This window comes from Lithobates pipiens, unplaced genomic scaffold (genome assembly GCF_037356315.1).
Source record: "Lithobates pipiens isolate NorthernLeopardFrog02 unplaced genomic scaffold, aLitPip1_a1.2 Scaffold_10, whole genome shotgun sequence".
In the NCBI taxonomy this organism is placed as follows: Eukaryota; Metazoa; Chordata; class Amphibia; order Anura; family Ranidae; genus Lithobates; species Lithobates pipiens.
In genome coordinates this window covers 164,081,766-164,106,044 of record NW_027507686.1, presented here as the reverse complement: position 1 = coordinate 164,106,044, position 24,279 = coordinate 164,081,766, and the positions used below count along the sequence as shown (strand labels likewise).

The window sequence follows — 24,279 nt, the reverse complement described above, 5'->3', positions numbered from 1 at the left end:
GTGTCCACTCCGCACCGAGCCGCAGCCCTGCCCCTCTTTCTCCTCATTGGTTTACTGGCTTTGATTAACAGCAGCAGGAGCCAATTGCTCTCACTGCTGTCTCAGCCAATGAGGATGGAGAGTCCCCGGAGAGTCCATGCTCTCGTGCACATTGCTGGATCGAGATGGAGCTCAAAAAACTTTCAGCCTTTATAAGAGGGGTGCACTGTGATGTAAGCGAGGGTGGGGAGATCTTGACATCTGATGGCTCAGTGCTGGTCTGCACCTGCCCTGCACAACTTAAGGTAATTGAAAACGGTCCTCTTGTAAAAAATTCCATTCAAAATAGAAATGGAAGGCAAAACATTTTTCTATAGCTATAAAAAACATTATCGATACCTTTTCCCCCCTCTTTATAAGTGATCATATACCCTCTGTTCATACTGCACAAGAGCTGAGGGGGCAGGGAGAGGCAGCAGTACACTGAACTTCCCAGTGAATGGCTGTGCAGCGCGGGGGGGGGGGGGAAGGGGGTTCAGGACAGGACAAGTCTGATCATTGGATAAGAGCATGCTGAGTACCCAGCAGGGCTAGAGAACTGACCATAATGTGCGACTTTCTCATACATGTACATAGTGCAGTAGGCATATATCAGGAATATGAAGTGTTGGGATAACACTTTAAGTCTTAGTTTATTGCTTACCCTACCTTCAAACCTATGCATTTTCTAGTGCATTTTGCAGTTTGCAGAAACACACTTCAGTCCATTTAACATGGTTTCCTATGGTACTAGTTCACATCTATGCGTTTTGTGGCCAGTGTTTTTGGAATGGGTCTAGGACTTTTTTTCCTGTGATTTGCAGCTAATAGATGCTGTTGGCGGAGAGTGAGGAGTAAATCATGGATATGGTGCCGCGGGGGATCGGACAGTGCAGACAGGTGTGTTCGAAGGCGGTTATCATCAAATATCACCAACAGCACCTCTACCTCTCTCTTCTATGTGCTTAAATGGGAACGAGACATGTCCCCCATCGACCTTGCAGACTGGACTAATGCCTGGTCCAGCATAGCGAAGTGCTCCTTTAACACAGCGACATTAGAGGCCACATATAAGGTCCTCCTCCTACGTCCCAGCCTGCATTGCCTGAGTCAAACCCATCCTACAGTGATAGATAACCGGAAGGTTTCATGATGTCGAACAGAGGTGTCGCAGCTGAAAATAATGGAACAATTCGGCTGGAGGAGCTTTGTGGGTCTCTTAGATCAGGGACCATGTGGGAAAAGTGCAAGAACCCAGAAAATGACAAACCTGTGAGAACCCAAGGGCATGCCACCACGAGAATACATGTAGTTGTTCTAAGCCAGGTGGGAACATGGGGTTATTGAAGAGAGGGAGTAGTGGTAGGAACAGAGACATGAGCTTGACAGATTACTGTACTGAGTCCCATCATTTCAGACTATGTGTCATGAAGGGGCTGACAGAGCGGGGTCGCAGTTTAGAGGGTAGCCACAGTAAGGCGGAGATAGGGATCGGCATGCAGTTAGACACCTCCAGGAGAACCCAAAGGGGATGTCAGACGTTGCATGGAGCACCAATGTGGACTTTTCTAATCAATGAGGAAACTGAAAAGCCAGTTTCCTCCCAATTAAGCAAACTCCCTGGAGCCCCTCAACCTGCCTGGTTGAGAATCCTGTGTCAACATCACCCTGACGGGGTAACACACTGCCACAAGTCTTATGCTGCATACACACGACCAGACTTTCTGGCACACTAGGTCCAACGGAATCAGTCCGTCGGACAATCCGATCATGCGTGGACTAATCCGATCGTTTTTCATTAAAAAAATCAGACGGACCTAGAAATAGAACATGTTTCAAATCTGTCCGACAGACTCAATTCCTATCGGGAAAACTGTTTGTCTGTATGCTGGTCCGACGCAAGGGCAGCTATTGGCTACTGGCTATTGAACTTCCTTTTTAGTCCCGCCTTACATCATCACATTAAAAAAAAACGGACTTTTGAATGGACTTAGCCTATTCGTATGTGGGCAAGTACGTTCGCTCGAAAGGTCCGTTGGAACTCCGCCGAAAGTCCATCCGGAAGACCGTTGGATCTAGTCTGCCAGAAAGTCCGGTCGTGTGTACGCGGCATTACAGACACAACCGTTGAGGGCAACCATAATGCTAATGCAGCCCGTAATGAAATTGAGTTTGATACCCCTGATCTAAAGTGTTAGGGGCGGTGGTGGGTAGGAGGAATAGCGGCAATTTCATTTTGAGGTCCACTATAAGTGAAGGCATGATAATAGACTCCAATTCAATATGTCAGGTTGGGTGGGAATTAGTGTTTCATACTAATTCACAGTAAAGCTCTTAATGGGGTGTATACATTAGGGATATACAGTATTCAGCAAATATGAACAGAATTAATAACTGTAAAGAGTTAACTCCTTAAAGAATTGGTTCATGAACAATTAAGTACTTTCTCTAATGAGTTTTTCATCCCACACTTGAAACTTACATTTGTGTTTTGTTTTTTAATCATCGGTAACATAGAGAACTAGACAAGAACAACACATTACCATTTGAAAGCACATATGCAGGATTTATTGTAAGCACTGAAATGAGGGGGACGTAATGTAACTACCAGAGATGTGAAAAACATCTGCACAGATCAGCCCAGCTAGCTAGTGAATTTACAGGTTTTATAGAGCGCTGGATAGACGTTTCCTGTTCATGTTTCATCTACAAAGTATACTGAGCGTATTCTGAAATCAGTGCATATTACGGTGGTGGTTGTTGGCAGGATATGGCGCACGTCTAGTGAGGATTTCAGGCTGTAATTTTTACTAAGGAATCTTGTATTACTGTTTGTATATATAGTCCGGAGACACACTGGGCACCTTTGCTACCATTGTGCTCTTGCTGGGTGCCCAGTGTGCTCCTGTTTCTTTAAGGGGGCTTGGGCAGTCCCCAGGCTCACCTGGCCCTCATCTATCCATTCCATGCATGTGCTTCCACTGTGGAGACATAAATTTGTAGTGTTAGGACTGCAAGCAACGCAGGGTGCCATGACAAGGCCTTGCAGCTTACACATGTTTGCAAATGTGTGCTAACTAAACCCCTGCTTTTAGCAGACGGTTAGACAGGTTAATTTGGTTGGTCAGCAGACTGGTTGGTGAGTTGAGCCATGATGAAAACCTGTAGCTTTGTGTAACTAAAAGGCAGGCTTGAGTCACTTGCTGGCTTGTATACAACTTTTGATCAATTTAGAGGCATTTTGCCAAGACACCCCTGAGGAAACCTCAAGACACCCTGGTTGAAAAAGGCTGTTCTAGACTACTCGAGAGACCCTACTGGGCACCCAAACTAGCAGGGAGCTGTCCTTGGGAGTAAGATCTTGAGTTAGAGCTGCATAATCAATTGCTAAAAAATCGTGATCTCGATTCAACCCCCCTCACGGTCTAAATCTGTCATTTCCACGATTTAGGTAACAAGTGCAAAGCCTTTCTCTGCTGTCAAAAAAAAGCTGTCAAAAAAAAAAAAAGGCAAAGTTTATCACAACATTGCTCAGCGCTGAGAGATAAAAAGAAACAATGTATCATTTGGTTCTTTTAGACCAAAGAGATTAACTTTGTCTGCAAATGAGGTCAGTTTAACCACTAACACCCCTTTCACACAGAGCATTTTGCAGGCGCTATAGCGTTAGAAATAGCGCCTGCAATCTGCCCTAAAGAAGCTGCACCATTGTGTGGGCTTTCACACTACAGCGGTGCACTGGCAGGACGTCAGAAAAAAGTCCTGCCAGCAGCTTCTTTGGAGCGGTGAAGGAGCGGTGTGTTTACCAATGGGGCAGCGCTATAATGCCGCTGGCAAAACGCCGTTATTGCGGCGTATTGCCGGCGGTTTTAACCCTTTCGCGGCCGCTAGCGGGGGTAAAAGCGCCCCGCTAGCGACCAAAATGCGCAGCAAATCCGGCGGTAAAACGCCGCTAAAAATAGCGGCGTTTTACCGCCGACGCAAAGGGCGGTGTGGTGTGAAAGGGGTCTTAAAGAGGAGCTGCGCCTTTTAAAAAAAAATATTAAAAGCCAGCAGCTACAAATATAGCAGCTGCTGACTTTTAATAAATTGACACTTACCTGTCCCAGGGTCCAGCAATGTCAGCGGCAGATGACGAGCAATTGTTCGTCTCTCTGCTGCCCCTGCCGCCATCCTCTGTCAGGGAATCGGGAAGTGAAGCATTGCGGCTTCACTGCCCGGTTCCCTACTGCGCATGCGTGAGTCGTGCTGCGCATCTCTACTGGTCCCCGCTGTGTCCTGGGAACTGTGTGTTTCCCAGAACACAACGGGGGGGGGGGGCGATCTTGTCCCGGAAGTGGGTGCAGATACCTGGATTATCCAGGTATCTGCACCCCTTCCCCCCTGAAAGATGCCGATTGTGGCACCGGAGGGGGGGAGGGATCAGATGAGCGGAACTTGCACTTCAGGGTGGAGGTCCGCTTTAAAGCCTTCTTCTGACACTTACTACGTACAAGTTAAATCAGCATTTTTTGCTAGAAAATTACTTAGAATTACTTTGAAAAAAATAAAATATTATATATATATATATATATATATATATTTTTTTTTTTTTTTAAGCAGAGACCCTAGAGAATAAAATGGCCGTCGTTTCAATATTTTATGCTGTATCTGAGTGGTCTTTCAAACACAAATTTTGTGGAAAATATACACTTCAATTAATTAAAAAAAAAATATTTAAATTAGCCCGATTTTTTTGTATAATGTAAAAGATGATGTTACCCCCAGAATAGTGATCTTTATTCTAAGCAAAAAAATTGTGATTTTCTTTTTATTCAGAATCTTGCAGCTCTATCTTTAGTACTATATTTCGATGCATAGTAGCCCATTATGCTTTACCTTTGCAGGGAGACAAAGAAGAAGTAAACCCGTCAGGTTCTTTCTTCAGACATTGGTATGAATAATTTATATACTGTATGTATATATATATATATATATATATATATATATATATATATATATATATATATATATATATATATATATATATATATATATATATATATATATAAAGAATGCTTTCAGAAATAGAAGTGTTAAGTTTATTTTTATCAATTAACAAAATGGAAGAGAAATTCAAATCAAATCAATATTTGGTGTAACGACCCTTTCCCTTCAAAACAGCATCAATTCTTTGATTCTTCTAGGTGCGCTTGCACACAGTTTTTGAAAGGAACACGCCAGCTAGGTTGTTCCAGACTTTTTGGAGAACTTACTATAGGTCTTCTGTGGATATAGGCTGCCTCCAATACTTCTGTCTCTTCATGTCATCCCAGACAGACACGATAATGTTAAGATCAGGGATCTGTGGGGGTCAAACCATCACTTTCAGGACTCCTTGTTCTTTACGCTAAGAATAGTTCTTAATGACATTGGCTGCATGTTTGGGGTCGTTGTCCTGTTGCAGACTAAATTTGGGGCCAATCACACACCTCCCTGACTTAATGACACGATGAATAAGTATCTGCCTATATTTCTCAGCATTAAGGGCAACATTGATCCTGACCAAATCTCCAACTCCATTTGGAGAAACTCAGCCCCAAACTTGCAAGAAACCTCCATCATGATTCACTGCAGACACTCGTTATTGTACTGCTCTCCAGCCCTTCGGTGAACAAACTGCTTCCTGATATAGCCAAATATTAAAAATGTTGACCCTTGATTCCAGAGAACCTGCTGCCATTTTCTGCATCCCAGCTCCTATGTTTTTGTTCATAGTTGAGTCGCTTAGCCTTGCTGCCATGTCCTATGCACAAAAGCATAGGAAACAATAACTTTAATCATTAAAGTGTTACTAAACCCAGGACCCTGCATTCACTATATCTGATCTCCCACAGTACACAGAACATGGAAATGCAATTATTTTAGTAAATATAAACTGCTAAATACCTTTTCTCATCAGCAGTATATAGCAGTCTTGTGACTTGTTGTCACTGTCAGTTATCGGTGTTGGGCTAAGCTTGTAGGAGTTTTCATACTGCATTGAGCTGTCCTATCAGGATCCAGGACCCCTGACCCTCTGTCTGGACAGTGCTGATTGGCCCTGTGCTGGTCACATGCATTCTCGTAAGAAAAAAAAAAAAACTCACTAGCACTACACACCAAACTGAGAATGTGCAGCCTGACTTCAAAGGCTCTGTCTTATTCGCACATGTTCTGGAGTCAGTGGAAGAGGAGGAGGATCTGTGCATACAGGATCAAACAGCCTTTGATTAACCCCTTAGGCTCCACAGTGAGTATAACAAGCATGCTTTACTGCATATACAGACTGATTTTAGTGTTGTGGGTTTAATAACACTTTAAGTAATTATAAAAGTTAGATACGTTAATATTTAATAAGACTGTCATCACAAAACAAGAAAGGTCCCTGTAAAAGAAGGGTTTTAGCCCTTGTACACACGGTCGGACTTTCGACAACAAAATCTGTCGGATTTTGTCTGACGGATTTTGTCCTAAACTTGTGTTGCATACACACGGTCGGACAAAGTTGTCGGAAAATCCGATCGTACATAACGTGATGACGTTATTTCGTTACGACGGGACTACGTTCAGGCTAGTAGCCAATAGCTTTGGTCTAGGAATTTGGCACTTTGTCCGATCGGAATTCTCTACACACAATCGGACAAAGTCCGATGGGATCATGTTGTCGGAAAGTTTTATAGCCCAGCTCTAAAATTTTGTCTGTCGGATATTCCGACGGAAACAGTCATTTTCCGTCGGGAATGTTCGACCGTGTGCACAAGGGCTAATACATACCTCTCTACTGCTAGTACCTCCTATGGCCACTGAAAAATATTCTGCATTTTAAAAGCGTTGGCCTCCTGGTTCTCCATTGCACATTCAGATTCTACCTGCAGGACCCTATGTGACTGCCATGTCCGTCAGTGATGTGAGCCTGCCTTCTTTGTTCCTATAAATGTTGGTTGGATAGGACTTTTGTACCGCGTTGTTGGCATAATTGTCCCATGGCTCTTTACTTTGCACTTGATACCTAACATGCAGTGGTTGAATGTTTAATCACCAGGTGGGCTATTTTGTGTAGACTTCATTCTGCTTCATGCTACGAATATAAGACATCTTGTCTACAGACCACTTGTTAAACTTTTTGTGTACTTGTAAGGAAAGATAAGTATCTTAAACCTATTCTCCTCAAGGAATTTTAGATAATGGTGTATTGTAGAGAATGTCATAGAGCGTGAACACCTCGCAACAGGTTTTTAAGAAACCAGATTCCCAGACTGGCAGGATGAGAATCAGGAAGGATGGTAGAGAGATCTTATGAGTGAAGCCTGCAAATATGTAGGAATCCAAAGAAGGACCTACCTCACCAATGTAGCTCTCCTTGTTTTTCTGATCATCCCCACTTCCAGCCAGTCAAGTAGTGTTGTGTTGTGTCCTTATAAAAGTATCATATGAATACCGGGATCACTGTTTTCTAAGTGCAATGGTGCTGGACACATCTTCTCAATGCTCAGTATCATCAGTCACACGTATAGTACTTTCCCAGCTGCTATTCTGTCATGCAGTACTATATCATTCATTCCAGTCATCCCAACCAGGGTCTGTATTTGAGGCTACAGAGATAGAACGAGGCGACTGCTTGTTTTGTTTGTGATCGACAGTCCTCTTCCATCTAAAGGTTTATAAATGTACCTTCTCTTTACTGTCCTAGTTGACCAGCAAATACTGACCAGTCATTCATCATTGTAATTCTCCCTGCTTAGTTCTGTATGCTGTAGTGTTGCTGCACCTTGGAATAATCAAAAAGAAACGTTATTTTTGTCTTAAAGTGGCACTAAACTCTGGTTTAAAATAAAAAAATCTATTCTTCTACGTATGTATTCTTAACCTAAAAAAGTACCTTCTTTTACTCTCAGCCTTATTCAAATCTCCAAATTCCTTTGTTTTTGCTGTTGTGATCTGACTTCTTGTTAGACCTGGTTCACACTGATGCGATTTTAGATGCGACTTGGGTCGCACTGAATCACATGACAGTGGAAATAACATTGCTTCCAATGGTGCACGTTTACATCAATGCAACGCAGCTGTGATGTGACTTTGGGGAAGGGTCCTGTGCTACTTTGGTGCAATGCAGTATTATTTTGAGGTCCATAGACTTCAATAAAAGTGCATCAAAATCACGATTTGGGCTGGCACCCGCCGACACCCTAACAACCAGTGACTCATCCCTGCTATCAGTAGCAGAGATGAGTCATCGGTTGGTAAGGAGATGCCACCCGCCAGGGTTCTAACAACCATGAATCACCCCTGCTGTCAGCAGAGGATTCCCCACTGACAGCAGAAGGTAAAAAAATGTAAATAGCACATGGGTCCCCCCCAATCCATACCAGACCCTTATCCAAACATGCAACCCAGTAGGCCAGGAAAGGTGGGGGGAGAGCAAGCGCCCCCCTCCCAAACCTTACCAGGCCTCATGGTTGTTAAGACGCCTGCGGGTGCTGGCTACTGAAAGTGGAACTTTACCCATAACAACTCGATAAAAAAAAAAATGTTCTTTAGCCAGAAACATACATTCAAAATAATAATAATGCTACCAAAATGAGTGTGTGCTGTAAATTGCCTCCAGCAAAACGTCAGGCTTTTTTGCGGTGTTACCGGTGTGCTTTTTTTAAGGTCACATGACAACGTGACCTTGAAAAAAAAGAAAAAAACATTTTGCAGCTCTTCCCATTCATTTCAATAGAGAGAGGCGTTTTTGAGGTATTTTAACCGCTCCAAACATGCTGCTTTGAGGACTTTTTTCACCGCCCCGCTAGCGCACCGCCCCAGTGTGAAAGCATCCATTGAAATGAATGGGAAGCAGTTTTCCAGTGCTATTTTTAGCACAAAGCATGACTGTGTGAAAGGGGTCTTACTTCTTGCTGTAGGCTGCCATTTTCCTGAAGCTCAAAGCCCCAGCAGTAAATTATAAAGAGAAACTAAACCCATCAATTTACCGGTTTCAAAAAACAGTTACATTCCTGGAATGCTGGAAATGCAAACTATCACATTTGATTGTGTCCTCAACCAAACTGTCAAACCATCAAATGGCTGGTGCCATAACTGATCACAAGTGCAGCACCATGGCAGTTGCAATTCAAACATGGCTATAAAGGATAGGGGGGTTTAATTCCACTTTAATGCCGTGTACACGCGGTCGGATTTTCAGATGGGAAATGTTGGATGCGAGCTTGTTGTCGGAAAGTCCGATCGTGTGTATGCTCCATCGAACATTTGCTGTCAGACTTTCTGGCAACAAATGTTTGCTAGCAGGTTCTCAAATTTTCCGTCAACAAAACTTTGTTGTCGGAAAGTCCAATCGGGTGTACAAAAGTCCACGCATGCTCAGAAGCAGAAGCGCCGGGTCTTGTAAACTAGCGTTCATAATGGAGAATTAACATTTGTGACGTGGCAAATTAGATCATCTCCAAATGTAGCGCACATTCTCTTCTTCTTTAATGGGATAATAATGAAGTTGTTTGCTGGTGATACTGATGGAGTTATTGCAAACAAATTTTCAAAGGCTTTTTTTTCAAGTAATATCAAGAATAATAATAATAATAATAGCGCAAAATAAACACGCAAAAAGAAAACCATTAACCAAACTTCTACTAACACAAATAAGACTGTCAGCAGATCAGCCTCTACAAGCTCGGGAGTGCCTAAAAATGGAGAGCAACTGAGCATGTGCAGAGCAGGGTGAGAGAGTGTATTACTGGATTTTAAACAGTATAGACACTTATTTTTTTAGTTAAATCTTAATTTTATTGAAAGATCAGGATATATCAGGTATGAAGGTAACATATTCAGTTAACAATGTCATAATATTAACAAACATCACAATTAACGTAGTATAACATATATTCTACTCTCTATCTTTGTCCTTGAAACAAAATTATTCAGTGTAGCATAGAACTGATCAAAACAAATAAAAAGCTAGGCTATCAAATTCCGAGTAGCAAAGGTGTTGCGGAAACATATGAATAATCAAAAAAGGTATTGGATATTATAAGAAGGCACTTTCATTTGCAGATAGTGGTATGTTGTAAGGATTACATATAGTCATGTGAAGGGAGAACATAACATAACTAATGCTCCAAGAGCATTTCGATTTGGAAAATAGCTTGCATAAGAGTACAGGAAATAGCTTGCATAAGAGTACGGGAAAAAGACAGGGGGAGAAGACAGGAGAAATAGGGTAATAGTAAAGGAACACTCCATCCAGGCTAAGGCGTGTTAATATCTGAGTCATCTTCGGCCCACGAGACAAACTCTAAGGAGTACTGAAACATGGACCAAGAAGTCCATGTAACGGAAAATCGTTCTTCTTTCCCGTTTTTCCTCAGACAACAGACGTTCCAGGTCTCTAATACAATCCACTTTGGTAGACCAATCACCCAGGGAAGGCATATCTGTCAGTCTCCAGTGTCAAGGAATCACTGTCCTTGCCGTGGCTAAGAAGTGTCTCAACTCATTTTTTTTTCTGATTTAATAGGGCCCGGGTTAATGGACAAAAGGGCTATTTATGGCGAGGGTTGAATGGAAGTCGCCATCAGTTTGCAGTACAGGTCAAATATTGATTGCCAGAGTTTCCTTACAGGAGAGCAATCCCACCAGATGTGGAGCAAGGAACCTCTGGAAGATAGACATCTCCAGCATGTATCTCCAATAGGGACGGATAAAAATGTTTTATGGTCACCAGGCATCTGTACCTCCTAGTTACCAACTTAAACCCCTTTTCTTGGCTCTTGATCGCTAAAGAGAGTTTATGTGTCAAAATGAAGCAAGATAGTGTGTTGCAGTTCTGACTCCCAAGTCTGCTTGTATGATGGGAGGTCAGGAGAAGAAGCATTGAGTAGTAGGGTATAAAGTTGGAAGACTACATGGGTTGGCGGATCAGTCTGCAAGGACATGTCCTCCAGTCCGGATAGTTCAGATAAAATATCTGACAAGGAGGGGAGATTCCAAATATATATGATAAAACTTGCTGTCTCTGGAGCCACTGCATAGGCTGATGAGGGAACGACCAGGAAGGGAAGGATGGGTCTGCACGAAGGACTTGGGCAAGTCACCTACGGTCTTCTTTATGCCAAGGTCCAAACCCTGACCCGCCTACAGTTGGTGGGAAGGCCTGGGTCCCAAAGAAGAGAGTCATGGGTCCCATTTGCTTTGACAAGGTACCAAATGGTGTAAATCGGTACCAAATTTTAATTGTTTTGCGGGTAAGGTCACTAAAAAGTGATGACTCTCTACAATGGACTGCAGTGGTCCATGGTAAAGCACAAAGCTCAATCGAGTTCAAGTGGCCTTCTAGATGGACCCAGAGCTTGGATGAAGAATGGTGAAACCAATCTACGGTACGTGTGAGCACCACTGCCTTGTGGTACAAAGAAGCATCTGGGACCCTGGCTCCCCCCAGCCTTCGGAAGGGCAAGAGTGTCATATTTTATCCTGGGTCAGGCTGCTTTTGATATGAAACTAGAGAACATCTGGCGGAGGTTCCTGAAATATGAGGTAGGTATATAGATAGGGATTGTTTGAAATAAGTATAGGATCCGAGGGAGGACATCCATTTTCAGAACATTCACCTTTCCTAACCAAGAAAGCTATTGTGTATGTGGCCAAGTCCACTTGTGTTTTGAGGAGTAGGGGGGTGAAGTTTCCCGAAAAGATTTGGGATATGTCCCTTGGTATGTTGATTCCCAGATAGCGAATAGAAGTGGAGTCTTAAAAGGGAACAAGGACGAAAGTTGCTGTAGAGCCACTCCTGACAATGATATATTGAGGATTTCCGATTTACTATGATTTATTTTAAAGTTGCTCACTAAACCAAATTCCTTAAATTCCCAGATTATCAAGGGCAATGAAATATGAGGTTGAGTCACAAACATCAGTAGGTCGTCTGCAAAGAGAGCGAGTTTAGTATGAACAGGACCCACCGCAATCCATGAATGGCGGGGTTATTTTGCAGGGCGATAGCCAAATGTTCCATAGTAAGTACGTTTAAAAGGGGGGACAAAGGGCAACCTTGTCGTTTCCCATGATGGATATGAAATGCAGGGTATAACGAGCCATTTATTTGGATCCTAGCCGACGGAGAGTAATAAAGAGACATTATCCTCGATATCATTTGAAGTCCTATCTGCTGTAAGGACAAGCAAAGAAATTGCCAATCATAGCAATCAAATGCCTTCTCAGCGTCGACTGTTAAGAGGCAAAGGGGGATATTATGGGTGCGGGCATAGTCAGTTAGTAGAAGCGTTTTTATAAGGTTATCTCTTACTTCGTGTCCACTCACAAAACAAACCTGGTCTAAATGTATCAGTCGGGGCAATAAGGGCTATAATCTATTGGCTAAGCCCTTGTACACATGGTCGGACATTCCGACGGAAAATGTCTGATCGGAACGTGTTGTCGGATAATCCGACTGTGTGTGGGCTCCATCAGACTGTTTCACTCGGAATATCCGACGGACAAAGTTTTAGAGCTGGGCTATAAAACTTTCCGACAACATGATCCAATCGGACTTTGTCCGATTGTGTGTAGAGAATTCCGATCGGACAAAGTGCCATGTGTGCTCAGATCAAATTCCTAGATCAAAGCTATTGGCTACTAGCCTGAACGTAGTCCCATCGTAACGAAATACCGTCATCACGTTACGTACGATCGAATTTTCCAACAACTTTGTCCGACCGTGTGTATGCAACACAAGTTTCGGACAAAATCCGTCTGACAAAATCCGACGGATTTTGTTGTCGGAATGTCCGACCGTGTGCACAAGGGCTAACACCTTGGCAAAAAATTTCAGATTGACTCCTATCAGAGAAATAGGCCTGTAGTTTGTTCAAAGAGTTGGGACTTTGTCCAGTTTTGGAATAAGGGATATATGGGCTTCAAGTGTTTGTGGAGGAAATACAGCTTTCTGAATAAGGAATTAAACACTTTAGTTAAAAAGGAAGTAAGGAGGGGGCCAAATAATTTGTAGAATTTAGGAGTAAAGCCGACAGGCCCTGGACTCTTGCCAGAAGGGGTGGCAGCTACGGCTCTTGCAACTTCCTCCTCAGTGATAAGCATTTCAAGATTGCTAATGGTTTCATAATCTATGGTAGGCAATGCGGTCTTCGCCACATAAGATGCCTTATCCTCCCCAAAGTATGGGGGACTAGAGGGATCAGCAGCAGATATATTGTAGAGGGATTGTTAGAAATCTATGAATGTCTGCCCAATTTTAGAGGGTGAGGAGATTGAGTCCCAAGCCTTATCCTGGATGTGGGTTATAAAAGTAGATGGTGTTTTTGGGTGTAAGGAGATTTATATTGGTGTAGGGCAAGCTTGTCTGCAAATGTGCGTGCGGACGCCTCGTAAAGTTCCCTGTGTTTTGACCAGACCAAAGAGACCTCTGGAAGAGTTTCCACCGTTGGTGCGTGCCTATGTGTGGTTTCCAGGTTTCCGAAGCTTTTTGATGGCAGCACTATAGCAGCCGAGCGCTCTTTCTTCAGATGGGCCCCTCTTTGAACGAAACTGTCTCGCAAGACAGCTTTTAGTGCCTCCCATTGGATAGGAAGGGAGGTAGTGTGCATAGTGTGATCTGTGAAGAAGTTAGATATGGCTTCCAAGACCCGTGAGATGCAGGCCGAGTTCGTAAGTAGCGAGCTGTTTAAACGCCATGTGCACTCCTTCAGCAGGGTGGAGGGGAGTAAGAACGTTAGGTATATGGGGGAGTGATTCGACCAAACCATGTAGTCAATTTCACAATCCGGGACCTGTCTAAGCAGCTATGGTCGGTGAAAAAAAGAATCAATTCGACTGTATGAGTGATATACATGGGAGAAGTGAGTGTAATTCCTAGATTTAGCACCCTACAGACATCTATGAGATGAATATTGTAGATAGCCCAGTTAAGGGTTCGGAGTTTACGGAAAGAGATTGAAGAACACAATGTCGATGAATCTAAAAGAGGCTCCAGTGGGGTGTTGAAATCTCCTCCAAGGATGAGTTTACCCTCCATGAAACCCGCTAGAGTCTTTAGGTACCGCAAAGCTGTCGGGACTTGGTTAACGTTTGGTAGGTAGATCTTAGCTACTGTAAATTTAGTCCCCCACAGTGTAAATTTCACAAAGACATTCCCTCTGGATCGGACACATGTTCAAGTATTTCGATAGGGAGTGTTTTGTGGAAGGCAATAGAGACTCCCTTGGCCTTCTGTGATGGATTTGTACTGTGGATCTACCTGTTGAAGTATCTGTTGGAGCAGGATGGGGTAGAATCAGAATGAAAGTGTGTCTTGTGCAGTAGGAGCAGGTTGACCTGTCGTTTATGCATTTGATAAAGGATTTGACCTTGTTTAGAGGCTATATTGAGGCCATTTACGTTATAGGAGCAGAGTTTTAGCCGGGGGCAAGAACTCACAGTATGGGCCATGCTGAAATGTTCAAGAGGGTAGTCTAGACCAAGTGGGAACGGAGAAAGGAGAGAGGGGGAAAATGGGGATGGAAAGGGGGTGAAGAAAATGGGGGGTGGGGGGACAAAGGGAAGTAATAAACAATAGGAGAGGAAGCAGAAATAGCACAAGAGGACACCTGGGGTTAAATGTCCAGAGAAGAACTAAAGCGCTCACCAAAGCGAGACACCACGTGTAATTTCACGCATCTGGCACAAATCATGCCAAGCCTATTGTGGGAAAAATCTAAGTTGTTATCCCAACAGCATAGCAGGCATTATAATCATATATGTGACATAATAATAAGGCAGAAAACAATAAATACTAAAGAGGGGTACCTAAACAGGCAAGGTGAGCCTTCCTGAGAAGGATCTCCTCTGCCCCTGTGAGAACAAGCTGCTCCGCATACATGAATATGGTAACTGAAGAGGAAAAATTGTTAATGAAAAGAGGTGAAACTAGGCATTCCATACAACCATAGTGTGCTAAACAAGTAAGCCAACAATCTAAACATGGTCAGGGTTACTACTGCTCAGTTAAGAAGCAGTAATATCAATATTGACATCGCTATTGGAAGTGTGGCACTAATTCTCATTATTAATCCCTAGGGCGTTGCCCTTAAGAATATGACAATACTCCAGCTGTCAAGAAAGGCAAGTTGAAACAGGCTGCTAAGAACCCCTATAAATATTGGCAAAGTATTTAGTGTAGCAGGGGGTAATGACAATCTGTTGTGTGACCAACCCCAGACAAGGCAGGTACGGTGCCAGTAGAGAGACCCTTACTTGTCAGATCCAAGCTTCCCTCTCCTAGGGAGGCTAAAAACTATATATACATTTGATTGTAAAGATAGGGAGTTGCTCATAAAACATAGTTAGAACAGCACTATCACTATCTAGATAGTGACTAGAGTAATGGGATTTGTAGTATACATAAAGCAGTGCTTATACCTGCCACAAACTTGCACTACATGGATGTGTATGGATTATTTTTGGAAAATAAGAATATTGTGTAGTGTCACTTTAATCATTGAGCATTCTCTCTTTGTCGCTACACCCTGCAGAAACATCTAGAAAATAATTATTTTTCTTCATCGTAAGCAATTCTGCTAATTGCCTGGAAAAAATGGTAATTTACCCCAAAGCCCTTAGCAAAACTATTTTCCTTTATGAATTATATTTGGACACATTTATGGATGTGTGTTCAGGTCACCCAGAATTTAAAATACATTTGGTAAATCAATAAGGAGATTTTTTTGTTTATTAAAAAACACATTGTAATGGAACAAAAAATCTGAAATGGCAAAATTTATCTGCAGATAAAACAGATTGTGGTGATGAATTGAGGATTATTTTTCTAGAGTGGATTTAAAAAGTTACCTTTCAGATTACTTTCTTGAAGAGTTACCCATTATATTTTAGAAGAATATTTTTTTTTAAATATAATAAACAGTTAGTGCTTTCCTTCCTGCTAGAGTGTTCTCATTAAACATAATAAGTAGTATCTCTCAATGGGTCCATGTTTAGATATATTGCATTGATTTCAGCATTGTTTTACTTTAATGTAAGACTTCTATAATGCACTAGTAAATGTCCTGTGGGATTTTAAAGTGTTTTAGATCATCTGATTTGTGGTTAAGGGTCCTGCAGAGACAACGCTTAATGCACAGCCATTTTTAAGCCCGTGTCAAGAATCTGTAAGCCATAATTGCATCATTTTTATCCTCATGAACCAAGCTACATCATTTGTGTGTTTGTAAACCCTTAGGAATTATTTGTTTTTTTTTGCATGGGTGACTCCTATATTGCCATATTGTCATTGACCATATGGTTTTAGGGATGCATTACTCAAAATTGACCGTTAAAGAGGAAGTAAACCCTGATGGGTTTACTTCCTCTTTGATTCCCTGCAAAGGTAAAGCATAATGGACTACTATGCATCGCATAGTAGTCCATTATGTGTCACTTACCTGACACAGGAGCCAGCGAAGTCACCGATGTCCCCTGTAGTCCGGAGCATCCATCTTCTTGGTGGGTCTCGCTGCTCCACCGCTGTCATTCGGCGAAGCCACGGTGACGTCACTCCCACGCATGCGCACAGGAGCAGCCACTCGCTGCATATCGCCATTGACAGCGGCGCGCTCAGTGCACCTGCGCGCCGCTGTCTACGGCGCATGCCTGTCTTTCTACGGTGCATTTGCCTGTCTTTCGGCAAATATCTCCTAAACCGTGTAGGTTTAGGAGATATTTCTTGGACCTATAGGTAAGCCTTAATCTAGGCTTACCTGTAGGTCAAAGTTGGTTGTAAGGGTTTACAACCACTTTAACACTAGAGATGCATGCAGAGGGTACAGTCTACCTTATCAGTACTGGTACTTAGTACTTAGGTGGCTGTTAAAAAAAACAATAATAAAAAAAAAAAACGATCCTTCGCTAGTTACTGTAGGACAGACGGGTCTTTTTTTTTTCACGTGGATTTTGCCTAAGCAGTGCCAAATGGAAAAGTTAGAGGCTAATGTTGACAGAATCCCTAGTTGAAAGCTACAGTCATGACCAAAACTATTGGTTCCCTGCATTTCTTGCATTGTATTTCTTTGGATTTTCAAAGAAAAAGATTGTACCAGAAAGCTATACATGTGCTTATAGTGAATGGTTTGTATAGTAAAACGGGAGACAAGGATGAAATGAGTGTTTTCCTACAGTAACAGAACCAGTTATTTGGTTGGATAGACAGCCACATTCCACGTTGTGGCTTTGTCTTCCATCAGGTTTTGTTGATCTTGTCGGATGCATTGTAGATACATTGTCCAACCACGTTTGTCAGTACTTTAAACTCTACAGACAATGTTTGCACATTATAGTAAATAAATCGCAGCAAGAAGGTGACACGGTAGTAGTCTGCCTGACTTTCCAGTAGTTCTAAATTCTTCAGCCTGAACTTTTATTTTTTTTTTACAAATCCAGACTTGCCTTATTGGCGGAGAAGACACGTTCCTGCTTTGCTTTGTCTACAGCATAAAACTATCCAGATCAAAGACATAATTTACCCCATGTTGGTTTCCTAAAGCAAGACATTCCTGACAGTTGTTTTATGCCAGGAAAAAAAAGATCCATTCAGTTCAGTGATTTTTAAAGATATACAGTAAGCTTAACCACTTCAATACAGGGCACTTATACACCTTCCTGCCCAGGACATGTTTCAGCTTTCAGCACTGGTGCACTTTGAATGACAATTGCGCGTTCATGCAACACTGTACCCAAATACATTTTTTTATTATTTTCTTCACTCAGAGCTTTCTTTTGATGGTATTTAATCACTGCTGGGATTTTTAATATTTACAAAAAAAAAGAAAAAAGACTGAAAATTTTGAAGAAAACATTTTCTTAGTTTCTGTCACAAAATTTTGTAAATAAGTAATTTTTCTCCTTCACTGATGGGCACTGATAGGCTGCACTGATGAGGAGGCACTATTTTACCGCACTGATATGTGGCACTGAAAGGCGGCGTGGATAGGCAGTAGAGGTCGACCGATATATCGGCCGATATTTGGCATTTTTTAATTAATCGTCATCGGCCGATTGTGCTGATAAAAAAGCCGATTACATGTTCAGCGCGACAAAACACTTGCAAAACACTTCTGTAATAGAAGTCAATGTAAGTTGCCTGAAGACATCAGTGAAGGACTTTCCTCCTCTCTGGGCAGGCTGCCAAGAAAAGATCAAAGTGATACAATGTTTCTTCTTCAATGGGCTGAACTCCCTGTGTAGAAGTTCTTAGGCCGCGTACACACGCGCGGACTGTTTGCCCAACCTTGTTCGTCAAACAGTTTCGGCAAACAGTCCGCTCAAAATTTGCATGAGCGGACTTGCCCACACACGAGCGGACTGTTTCAGCAAACTGTTTGCCAAACAGTTCGCTCAACTTTTGAAATGAACGGACTCGCCCACGTAAGGAGGAGGCAAATCCGCCCATTTCGAGCGCGTGTACAGGTAGGCGGGGCCCGCGAAGGAGACGTTGCGGGCTCCGCCGCCTGGAATGGGCTTAAAGGGGAACCCCAACGCCGAAAAAAATCGGCGTGGGGGTTCCCCCAAAGTCCACACCAGACCCTTGTCCGAGCACGCTACCCGGCCGGCCAGGAAAGGGGGGCGAGCGAGCGCGCCCCCCCTCCTGAGCCGTACCAGGCCGCGTGCCCTCAACATGGGGGGGTGCCTTGGGGAAGGGGGGGCCGCGCGGCCCCCCCACCCCAAAGCACCTTGTCCCCATGTTGATGAGGACAAGGGCCTCTTCCCGACAACCCTGGCCGTTGGTTGTCGGGGTCTGCGGGCGGGGGGCTTATCGGAATCCGGGAGCCCCCTTTAAGAAGGGGGCCCCCGGATACCGGCCCCCCACCCTATGTGAATGAGTATGGGGTACAATGTACCCCTACCCATTCACCTGTGAAATAAAGTACAAAAAAAAACACAACACAGGGAAAAAATATTTTATTGCACAGCTCCGGGGGGTCTTCCGTCTTCGGGGGTCTTCTCGCCGGACTCCTCCGCTATCTGTGTGTAGCTCTTTTACTAGCGGAGGAGTCCGGCTTTCTTCCTCCCCGCCGCCGGCCTCTTCTCCCGACTTCGGGGGTCTTGTCCCCCTCTTCGGTTCTTCTGCCGGGCCACCGCGCCTTCTTGTAGCTCTTTTACAGGCGGTGGCCCGGTCTTCTGTCGCCGCTGCCTTCCGTTCTTCTGTCGCCGCCTTCGGTTCTTCTGCCGGGCCACCGCGCCTTCTTGTAGCTCTTTTACAGGCGGTGGCCCGGTCTTCTGTCGCCGCTGTCGTCGCCGCCGCCGCCGCCGCCTTCCGTTCTTGTTCTTCTTCTTGTTCTTCTTCTTCTTCTCCTGGAGATGTTGACTCGACGAGCTCTCCGGCCGGAATGCCAGGGCCGCGCTGTGCGGTCACTTATATAGTGACAATGGGGCGGTGTCACATGGTATATGTCACATGGGTTGGTCACATGGTGACCCCGCCCCCTTACGATGTCATAGTCCCCATGTGACATCAACCCATGTGACCAACCCATGTGACATATACCATGTGACACCGCCCCATTGTCACTATATAAGTGACCGCACAGCGCGGCTCTGGCATTCCGGCCGGAGAGCTCGTCGAGTCAACATTTCCAGGAGAAGAAGAAGAAGAACAAGAAGAAGAACAAGAACGGAAGGCGGCGGCGGCGGCGACGACAGCGGCGACAGAAGACCGGGCCACCGCCTGTAAAAGAGCTACAAGAAGGCGCGGTGGCCCGGCAGAAGAACCGAAGGCGGCGACAGAAGAACGGAAGGCAGCGGCGACAGAAGACCGGGCCACCGCCTGTAAAAGAGCTACAAGAAGGCGCGGTGGCCCGGCAGAAGAACCGAAGAGGGGGACAAGACCCCCGAAGTCGGGAGAAGAGGCCGGCGGCGGGGAGGAAGAAAGCCGGACTCCTCCGCTAGTAAAAGAGCTACACACAGATAGCGGAGGAGTCCGGCGAGAAGACCCCCGAAGACGGAAGACCCCCGGAGCTGTGCAATAAAATATTTTTTCCCTGTGTTGTGTTTTTTTTTGTACTTTATTTCACAGGTGAATGGGTAGGGGTACATTGTACCCCATACTCATTCACATAGGGTGGGGGGCCGGTATCCGGGGGCCCCCTTCTTAAAGGGGGCTCCCGGATTCCGATAAGCCCCCCGCCCGCAGACCCCGACAACCAACGGCCAGGGTTGTCGGGAAGAGGCCCTTGTCCTCATCAACATGGGGACAAGGTGCTTTGGGGTGGGGGGGCCGCGCGACCCCCCCTTCCCCAAGGCACCCCCCCATGTTGAGGGCACGCGGCCTGGTACGGCTCAGGAGGGGGGGCGCGCTCGCTCGCCCCCCTTTCCTGGCCGGCCGGGTAGCGTGCTCGGACAAGGGTCTGGTGTGGACTTTGGGGGAACCCCCACGCCGATTTTTTTCGGCTTTGGGGTTCCCCTTTAAGCCCATTCCAGGCAGCGGAGCCCGCGAGGTCTCCTTCGCGGGCCCCGCCTACCTGTACACGCGCTCGAAATGGGCGGACTTTCCGAGCGGGAACAGTCCGCTCATTTCGAAAGTACAACGGACAGGCCCACACACGGGCGGACTGTTCGCTCAAACACAGTTTCAGCGGACAGTTTTTCGGAATTTCCGAAAGACTTTGTCCGTCCAACTGTCCGCTGAAACTGTCCGCTGAAAGCCCACACACGAGCGGACTGTCCACCCAAACACTGTTCAGCGGACAAGGTTGGGCGAACAGTCCGCCCGTGTGTACGCGGCCTTAGTTTAACCATTTAAAGACTAAGGCCGCGTACACACGGGCGGACTGTCTGACGGACTTGGTCCGCTAAAACGTGTTTCAGCGGACAGTCCGCTCGTGTGTGAGCTTCAGCGGACTTTTTCAGCGGACAGTCTGGCGGACTAAGTCTTTCGGAATTTCCGTAATATTGTCCGTCCAACTTTGGTTTCAGCGGACAGTCCGCTCGTGAGTAGGCAAGTTGGACGGACTAAGTATGGCGCATGCTCAGAAAGGATTTACACGGCCGAAGGTTGCATTGCAGTGTATTGGACGTCGTATTTCTAGTCCCGTCGTACGTGCTGTACACGTCATCGCGCAAGCTTTCAGCGGACTGTCTGTTCATCGTGTGTGGTCAAGTCCGTTCATTCAAAAGTAGGACGGACTGTCTGTCAGATTGTCTGACGGACTTAGTTGGCCAGACAGTCCGCCCGTGTGTACGCGGCCTAAATCTTTTCTGACACTTGTTGCTTACAAGTAAAAATCCTGTATTTTCTGCTAGAAAATCACTCAGAAGCCCCAAAAATTATATATATATTTTTACCAGGGACCCTAGGGAATAAAATAGCGGTTGTTGCAATATTTTATGTGACGCGGTATTTGCGCAGAGGTCTTTCAAACGCAAGTTAGCCCTTTTTTTTTTTTTTCGTCCGAAAGTTTTGAGTACTTGTTTTTGTGTATTTAATAAATAGTTTTTTTTTTTATCTAAATTATACATACAAGTGAACTGATTGGAGGTTTGTTTTGTTTAATAAATGTGTGAGAAATTTTCTGCATCACTTATTAAGGCTGCTTTCACACTGGATCGGGCAGGCGTTGACGGTAAAACGCTGCAAGTTTTAGCAGCGATTTACCGTCATTTTAGCCCCGCTATTCGGCTGCTAGCGGGGCAGTGAAGCACTGCTGCAAAATCGCATTGCATGCGCTTCAGCAGTGGTGACTATTCATTTCAATGGGCAGGAGTGGTGGAAGAGCGGTTTACACCGCTCCAAAGATGCTGCTTACAGGATTTTTTTTTTTTTTTTAACGTCCTGCCAGCGCATCTCCTCATTGTAAAAGCACTCGCCAGTGTGAAAGGTGTCCAACTTAGATTTTATGAGATGAAGGGGGGGGAAGGGAAAAAAGAAATAAAAAATCGGCCTAACATATCGGCCCAAAAAAAATCGGCATCATATATCGGCCATCGGCCGCTGCGATTTCTAAATATCAGCATCAGCCAGAGAAAAACCCATATCGGTCGACCTCTAATAGGCAGCACTGATGGGCAGTACTGATGTGCAGGCACTGATGGTCACTAAAAGGAAGCACTGACTGGCACCAGTAGTAGGCACTGATTTGTGTCACTGATGGACACTAATTTGTGGCATTGATTGGTGGAACTTCTGGGGCTTTACTGTAATCAGGGTACTGATGATCAGTGCCAGGATTACATGCCCTGTTCTCCCCTGCAAGGAGATGCCACTGCTCGGCTGTCCTCGCTGCACACTCTGTTAGTGTGAGGTGATGAAAGATGATTACGGCACTTCCTATATTTACATGTGACCGGCTGTGTCCAATCACACTAACACTAACACTAAGGCCGCGTACACACGGGCGGACTGTTCGCCCAACTTTGTCCGCTGAACAGTGTTTCAGCGGACAGTCCGCCCGTGTGTGGGCTTTCAGCGGACAGTTTCAGCGGACAGTTTGACGGACAAAGTCTTTCGGAAATTCCGAAAAACTGTCCGCTGAAACTTGGTTTGAGCGAACAGTCCGCCCGTGTGTAGGCTACTTTCGAAATGAGCAAACTGTTCCCGCTCGGAGGAAAGTCTGCTCATTTCGAGCGCGTGTGAAGGTAGGCGGGGCCCGCGACGGAGACGTCGCGGGCTCCGCCGCCTGGAATGGACTTAAAGGGGAAACCCAACGCCGAAAAAAATCGGCGTGGGGGTCCCCCCAAAGTCCACAACAGACCCTTGTCCGAGCACGCTACCCGGCCGGCCAGGAAAGGGGGCGAGCGAGCGCGCCCCCCCTCCTGAGCCGTACCAGGCCGCGTGCCCTCAACATGGGGGGTGCCTTGGGGAAGGGGGGGCCGCGCGGCCCCCCCACCCCAAAGCACCTTGTCCCCATGTTGATGAGGACAAGGGCCTCTTCCCGACAACCCTGGCCGTTGGTTGTCGGGGTCTGCGGGCGGGGGGCTTATCGGAATCCGGGAGCCCCCTTTAAGAAGGGGGCCCCCGGATACCGGCCCCCCACCCTATGTGAATGAGTATGGGGTACAATGTACCCCTACCCATTCACCTGTAAAATAAAAGTACCCAAAAAAAAAACACAACACACGAGAAAAAATATTTTATTGCACAGCTCCGGGGGTCTTCCGTCTTCGGGGGTCTTCTCGCCGGACTCCTCCGCTATCTTCGTGTAGCTCTTTTGCTAGCGGAGGAGTCCGGCTTTCTTCCTCCCCGCCGCCGGCCTCTTCTCCCGACTTCAGGGGTCTTGTCCCCCTCTTCGGTTCTTCTGCCGGGCCACCGCGCCTTCTTGTAGCTCTTTTTCAGTCGGTGGCCCGGTCTTCTGTCGCCGCCGCCTTTCGTTCTTCTGCCAATGGGGCGGTGTCACATGGTATATGTCACATGGGTTGGTCACATGGGTTGATGTCACATGGGGACTATGACATCGTAAGGGGGCGGGGTCACCATGTGACATCAACCCATGTGACCAACCCATGTGACATATACCATGTGACACCGCCCCATTGTCACTATATAAGTGGCAGCGCAGGGCGGCTCTGGCATTCCGGCCGGAGAGAGCGTCGTGTCAACATCTCCTGGAGAAGAAGAAGAAGAACAAGAAAAAGAACGGAAGGCTGCGACGGCGACAGCGGCGACAGAAGACCGGGCCACCGCCTGCAAAAGAGCTACAAGAAGGCGCGGTGGCCCGGCAGAAGAACCGAAGAGGGGGACAAGACCCCCGAAGTCGGGAGAAGAGGCCGGCGGCGGGGAGGAAGAAAGCCGGACTCCTCCGCTAGCAAAAGAGCTACACGAAGATAGCGGAGGAGTCCGGCGAGAAGACCCCCGAAGACGGAAGACCCCCGGAGCTGTGCAATAAAATATTTTTTCTCGTGTGTTGTGTTTTTTTTTTGGGTACTTTTATTTTACAGGTGAATGGGTAGGGGTACATTGTACCCCATACTCATTCACATAGGGTGGGGGGCCGGTATCCGGGGGCCCCCTTCTTAAAGGGGGCTCCCGGATTCCGATAAGCCCCCCGCCCGCAGACCCCGACAACCAACGGCCAGGGTTGTCGGGAAGAGGCCCTTGTCCTCATCAACATGGGGACAAGGTGCTTTGGGGTGGGGGGGGCCGCGCGGCCCCCCCTTCCCCAAGGCACCCCCCATGTTGAGGGCACGCGGCCTGGTACGGCTCAGGGGGGGGGGCGCGCTCGCTCGCCCCCCCTTTCCTGGCCGGCCGGGTAGCGTGCTCGGACAAGG

At 45.8% G+C, this 24,279-nt stretch overlaps 1 protein-coding gene across 6 annotated transcripts in view; it reads left to right on the top strand.

The window, feature by feature from the left end:
* LRRC56 (leucine rich repeat containing 56) overlaps positions 1-24,279 on the top strand; it is a 133,010-nt gene that overhangs the window by 18,702 nt on the left and 90,029 nt on the right. Inside the window, exon 1 of one of the 6 annotated variants that reach the window (XM_077459037.1) lies at positions 4,896-4,951. The exons of the other annotated variants lie outside the window; for them this stretch is intronic. The gene's annotated coding sequence lies outside the window, so the exon portion shown is untranslated. Of the gene's footprint in view, positions 1-4,895; positions 4,952-24,279 lie in introns of those variants that run through there. 6 annotated transcript variants of the gene reach the window in all.